Source organism: Ornithodoros turicata, chromosome 10 (genome assembly GCF_037126465.1).
Source record: "Ornithodoros turicata isolate Travis chromosome 10, ASM3712646v1, whole genome shotgun sequence".
NCBI lineage: Eukaryota > Metazoa > Arthropoda > Arachnida > Ixodida > Argasidae > Ornithodoros > Ornithodoros turicata.
This window is the reverse complement of record NC_088210.1, coordinates 23,456,055-23,461,800: the sequence shown is the minus strand read 5'-3', so window position 1 is coordinate 23,461,800 and position 5,746 is coordinate 23,456,055. Positions and strand designations below refer to the sequence as shown.

At 43.1% G+C, this 5,746-nt stretch overlaps 1 protein-coding gene across 2 annotated transcripts in view; it reads left to right on the top strand.

The window, feature by feature from the left end:
- Nucleotides 1-5,746, top strand: part of LOC135371108 (protein ABHD15-like) — a 121,956-nt gene that overhangs the window by 73,423 nt on the left and 42,787 nt on the right. Inside the window, exon 1 of one of the 2 annotated variants that reach the window (XM_064605120.1) lies at nt 1,706-1,765. The exons of the other annotated variant lie outside the window; for it this stretch is intronic. The gene's annotated coding sequence lies outside the window, so the exon portion shown is untranslated. Of the gene's footprint in view, nt 1-1,705; nt 1,766-5,746 lie in introns of those variants that run through there. 2 annotated transcript variants of the gene reach the window in all.

Below are 5,746 nucleotides of genomic sequence, written 5' to 3'. Positions count from 1 at the left end.
GCGCGCGCGCGCGCCCGGCGAAAGCGCTCGCCGCGCCTCGGCGTGCGACGGCGGCCGCGCCAGAGACTACGAAGGAAGGGGGTCACGACTTCATTGACGACGATTTGTTTTAGATTCATTTTTGTTCTTTGTGCGGGCGCTCCTCTCATCGTGCAGGAGAAACTGACCCATTTTTCTGATATTTTCCTTCTGCTTCTAAATAGAGAAACCGAGGGCGATTGCCCTTGTCCGTTGGTGGCGGGGAAAAGTGTGTTCACCGCGACGGGTATGCTCCGCCGTTGAAAGTTCACGATCTCGAAGGCTATATCGTCTCTTGCGAGATCGTTTCGCGAAAGCTATTATCGGAAGATGGACATAGCAGCGAATTGAAAGAGCAAGATTGCGTGATAGCGGCGAAGCTTACTTACGAGTGCACGTCGGGAATTGTCTTTCGTGTGCTCAACTGTTTGTGATTGAATTCGTAAGAAAACGCCATGCAGATATACCTTACAAGTGTCTGTATAAGCTATCTGCTCCTATATTCATACGTGAGCTGCTGGCTTGAAGGTATTCAAACTATGAGGTCATTGTGCTCGTTTGGTTTCCGTAACTTTCTCGTATTATACGCTCTTAGAAGAAAGGGTGGAGCAGTTACACCTTTTAGGAGGTAATCGTTGTCGCATATGTTGTGCCTAGAAGGTTGCAAAGTTCTACCTGCTACCTCACTCTCAAAACAGAACTTCACCGCATAGCACGTTGTCCGCCAATTATTGCCACGAATGATATGGTTATCGCTTCTGATTCGGTGAGCGAGGGGGGCGTACGCCGTGTTGTAGCAATTTGGATATATGATAATTTCTTTTACACCCTTTATCAGTCGCTATGTTGACCTACACTGTTACTGTGACCTACACTGTATTTTGTTTATTTGACCTACACTGTTAAAAATGAACTTCACCTCATTGCACGCTCCTAACCAACCACCATCTCGAATGATATCGTTATCTGTGTTGAAAACGGGAGGTGTACGCCTTTTCTGTGACAATTATGAACAGCATAAGTGTCACAAAAAGGCGTACGCCTCCAGTTTTCATCAAATCAGGGCAGATAACGATATCATTCGAGATGATGGTTGGCTAAGAGCGTGCTATCCGGTAAAGTTCATTTTTAAGAGTGTAGGTGGTAACTGTAGAAGTTAGTACCTTTTCACACCCTTTTTTTCTTAGAGTGTAGAGGAAGAAAAATTCAACGGACAGCACCTCGAAATACTTATATTTGCATAAGCTAATAAAATTCGAGCACACTTGTAAAGAAGAAGATATCCGCGAGACTGCAAGCAATTTCGTTACAACGCCATGAAGATGGGAACTGTAAACATCAACAAATTGAATCAGCTTCGCGTCACACGATAATGGAGTATCTTGTTATAATAATACAGCTTTCGTGCATTCGCATCCGTCAGATCAAGACTAGGCTTTCATTACAGGCTTTGCCTTTATCTTTTCTTTCTGCCTTCTTTTAAGGCTTTACCTTTTCTGGGCCTTCCATAGCTTACAAAGGCATTGATTTATAGATTAAGGTTGTTCCTAGTATTGACTGCCTCAAGAAAGCGCCCGTATTTTTTTTTTTTTTTTTTCGGTATGCACGCTCACAGCATAGCCAACTGTTTGATCATAGCGACGTGCAGGCACAACCCACCACCTGGAGGCAAACAAAACAAGAAATGCAAGTCATACCCTTCGAGCAAGAAAAGAGAGATAATCTTGAAGTAGGGAGTTTTCAGAAAGTGAGTGTCTTGGTTTCTATTCCTCTCCCCCCCCCCTCTTTCTCTCTCTCTCTCTCTCTCTCTGGAGTTTGAGTTGGAGTTAGGAAAGAAAAATATGGAGATGGTGGCTGCTACAAAACACAGGAGACGGCTACTCCAAAACACTTGAAAATAAAAATCAATAAGTCTAAAAAGTTAGAGGCGCTGCAATGTCCACGTGAGATGTCATTAAAGCAGCTGTCGCACGCTGTCTAAGATCCCTCGGCCATTCTCCGAGGAGCTTCACTAAGTCTAGAAGACGGTGGTCCAGTCCTTCCAAGGCGGCTCTGAGGTCATTACGTTGGATACAGTGATTTGCAGCAGTTAATTAATATGTGTTCAGTGTTCTCCACATCATCACGCGTGAGGTAATTCGGCGAGTTTTTCTTTCGCATCTTGAACAAAAGGACACGGCTGAAAAGGACGACTAGTCGAAGTCTTTTTCTGCTTCGGCATTCATTTCTGTGTGTGAGCACTGGAACTGCAAAGACATGGGTCTGCATCCACTGTTGTGATAGCCAAGCCACTACAGGATGCGATATCGTGAAATACACAGTCAAACTCCTTTACAACGAAACTCAGGGGACGGCAAAAAGAATTCACAGTAAAGGTATTTTCGTTAAAAAGGATGTCCATTATTGGACCTATAGGGCTCCAGCGGGACTGCAAAAAAAATTTGCTGTAGTGGTATTTTCGTTAAAAAGGTGTTCGCTATCAAGGAGTTTGACTCTATAAGAAAAGGAACGAGCCTTCGCGGACATCAGTGTGTGAGGACAGTGTCAGTGACTCAGTGTTTGGCAGCTGACGCTGGTGCGAAACCCATGGCACCACGCGTGCTATATAATAGCGTATAGCCAGAGTTGAATTTATCTTGAGTGGCGCAGTCCGAATACTATACGTCAAATACTTTTGCTCAGGACATATCATTGTCTGCAATGTACTATATGCTCTATTAAATACTATAAATACTGCTCACTGTATAGTCGCAAAGTTCCAGTTGCGTATTGTTTGTGACCGCGAGTTTTTTCAAGTTAGATACTTTAAGCCCTTACTTCTCTACCCATCTGGGAAAATTTCCGCCAGCATCCCGAAGCCAAAACTGAATTCTTTATTAATATTATTATTATTATTATCATCATCATCATCATCATCAGCGCGGAATAGTTCAGTGTTCCTACACTGCCTTTCACTCCCAGTTGACAGGAACGGAAATTAATTGTGGAAAACAAAATTTGCATTTAAAAATTTTCAATTTGCATTTTTAAAACACAGCGGTATATGTAACCGCTATGAACTCAAGCGACCTGGGATCTCCATAGCCCCTACGAAGGAGATGGAGCTGCAGGCGCCCCAGGGGAGAGCCACTCTGCTCCAGCACCCTATCCAGCTTATGTACTACCACTACTACAACTCCACGACGTTCCCTTCGTAAAGTTACCTATAATAAACGGAACGACTAAAGTTTCACGTTATGTATGACAGAAGAGTTGCCTTATAGCGCAGAGCTACAGGTGACGTGTTTTTCTCTCACTGCTTACAGCACGTTCGTGTCTTGGTCACAATCGTGTGAATTTCTATAGGTCCTTGAACTACGTTAAAATTTGTCCCCGAAGGACCTTGCTGTAGAGTTTATAAATGAATGAAGAGACGCCCACTTGTATACGGGCGGGGGGGGGATATGTTTATTAAGAAACAAAAGAAAAGGAAAGGTCAGCCAGACGGAGGTCGGCTTGCTATTCCAAAAAAAGGGAAAGGGAAGAAAAGAAAAGAAAAAGGAAGAACACAGAACTAAAACTGAAAAATCACACACACTTGTATACGTAACTTACGTAAGCTTCAGGTTAACATTTTATTCAAGAATTATATCGTCATTCATATAGTTGTTGTTGCTACTGTAATATTGGGCGAAATAAAAGTTTTTTTTAATTAACGAAAAGGCGAGCACGCCCTAAAAGTACAAAATAACGATCGTGCGTCAGAAATTGTGAAACACCTCCAGACTTGTAAAGGTAGTAGCCCCCTGTGGCAGCGTAGAGAACTTGAACTGAACGAGAGGCTATACTGAGAGAGACACTTTCGATCCGTTCTTGTGGGCACTGCGTCAGCAAGCCTTCTGTGACCTTCGGCTCGTCTTGGAGAAAGTTGACGACCTTTCTGCCTTGACCGTGTTATTTCTATAAACTTCTGCGTCCTTCGAGTCCTTCAGCCTCAGTCCTTCAGCGTCATTCAGCCGCGTTTGAGACTTTGTTTGATTGATTGATTTTGATTGATTTTAAAAGAAAAAAATGGAGAGAGACTTTGTTTGTTTGTGTCTACCTCAGTTTTCCCTATAGCCTCAGGGTTGTCCCTATTGTGTATATAGTCTCGTGTGATTTTTTTTTTTTTTTTTTTTTTCACTGTTCGTTTAGTTTGGCTGAGGAAAAATTAAATGGAGAATGCGGCTACTCCAGTTGAATGAAATATCCAGGAAAGTAAATAAAATGATAGTTAAGAAATAAAAATTAAAAGAAAGGTCCTGTTATGAATTCTACTCAGCAGCTAGCTCGCTCGCTTTTTAGCGATTATTTCTTTGTCACAGATATTAAATTATGACTGATGATTCAATGGGGTGACTCCCCAATTGGGCTGCGTGAGCCTACCCCCAGTGCATGTGGGTTGGTTTAATTAGATGAGTTCACGTGACAGGCACGCGAATCCAGCTGGGCAAAAGGCTTAGAGCTTGTCCGATGAACCTGTGACTGTTAAATAAGTGATAAGCGAGTGCGGCGCAGGTGAGTGAGATTGTGCCATGGTCCAAGAATCTTGAATATACTGCACGGTCGGATGTCGACGGCCTCTATGTGACGTATAAGGATGTGTCATTCCCTTGTGTAGCGATAGCATCCGTGGCATCCCTGGTTGGTATCCTTGCTGGGGTAGACTCGCTGCTGCCGGGTTCTACATAAAATGCATTTGTATACCATGCTGTCAGGAATCTTTCCATGTGTGTACAATATGTCTACGTGTGCTTGACGATAAAAACGCTAAAAGAGACAAACACAGACGGGAAAGTTTATCGTTTTTTATCGTCTTTTATCGTCAAGGAAATGTACTGACAAGCTTAAATGGATGTTTTACTGAATGTCTACGTGTGTAGCGATAGATTACGAGAATATTTCTTTTCGTTGCGCTGAGTGACACCCGATCAGGTAAGTAACACATGATGCCTAGCCTCTCATAGCAAGGAAAAGGGGGTACGGAAAGGAAAGGAAAATAGGTGAAAACAAATATGGTACGATAAAATACTAATACGGTAAGGAAACGAAGTAAACACAAAGTACATACACTCAACGTATTTGGCGAGACAAATACCAGACGCCTAGCAGGTGCCTAGAGATAAATTAAACCCACGAGTTCCAGAAAAAGACGGCGAAATCTGCTATCAGACCAGGGCCCCATATATCCTTCACATGCCATATATCTATTGAGGCCGAGAGCCTTACATTTCTGGGCCGAGAATTCCTCTCGGCTATTGCAACAGAGCGGCATGGGTCGCCACACTTTATGATTGTGCCATCATTTTCATGTGCCCACGGAAGTGATGTCTAGACGGGCATGCGAAGCAAAACAATTTTCTTCTATCCACTGGGAAACACTTACTAAAATAATAATATAGGAGAAGCAAAGCGAGAGAAAAAGAACGGGCTAACGGTCATTCAATGGGCACGACTGTAAAGCGTGCTCTGCCACATAGTACATGTGTGTGAGGGAAAGCCTGCAGTACCGACACGGCTTTACTCCTTTCTCTATATATACGTATAAACTTTCAAGAACGGCAACCTGTCAGATCGTACATCATACAAAATATAGTTTTCCGCCCGGTGTCGTGCATGCAGCCGGTATTTTTGTTTATATTTTATCGTACCGGTAGGAAACATCCGACTTGAGACAGCAATATCCAATACCTTTACCTCGCGTAAGTTT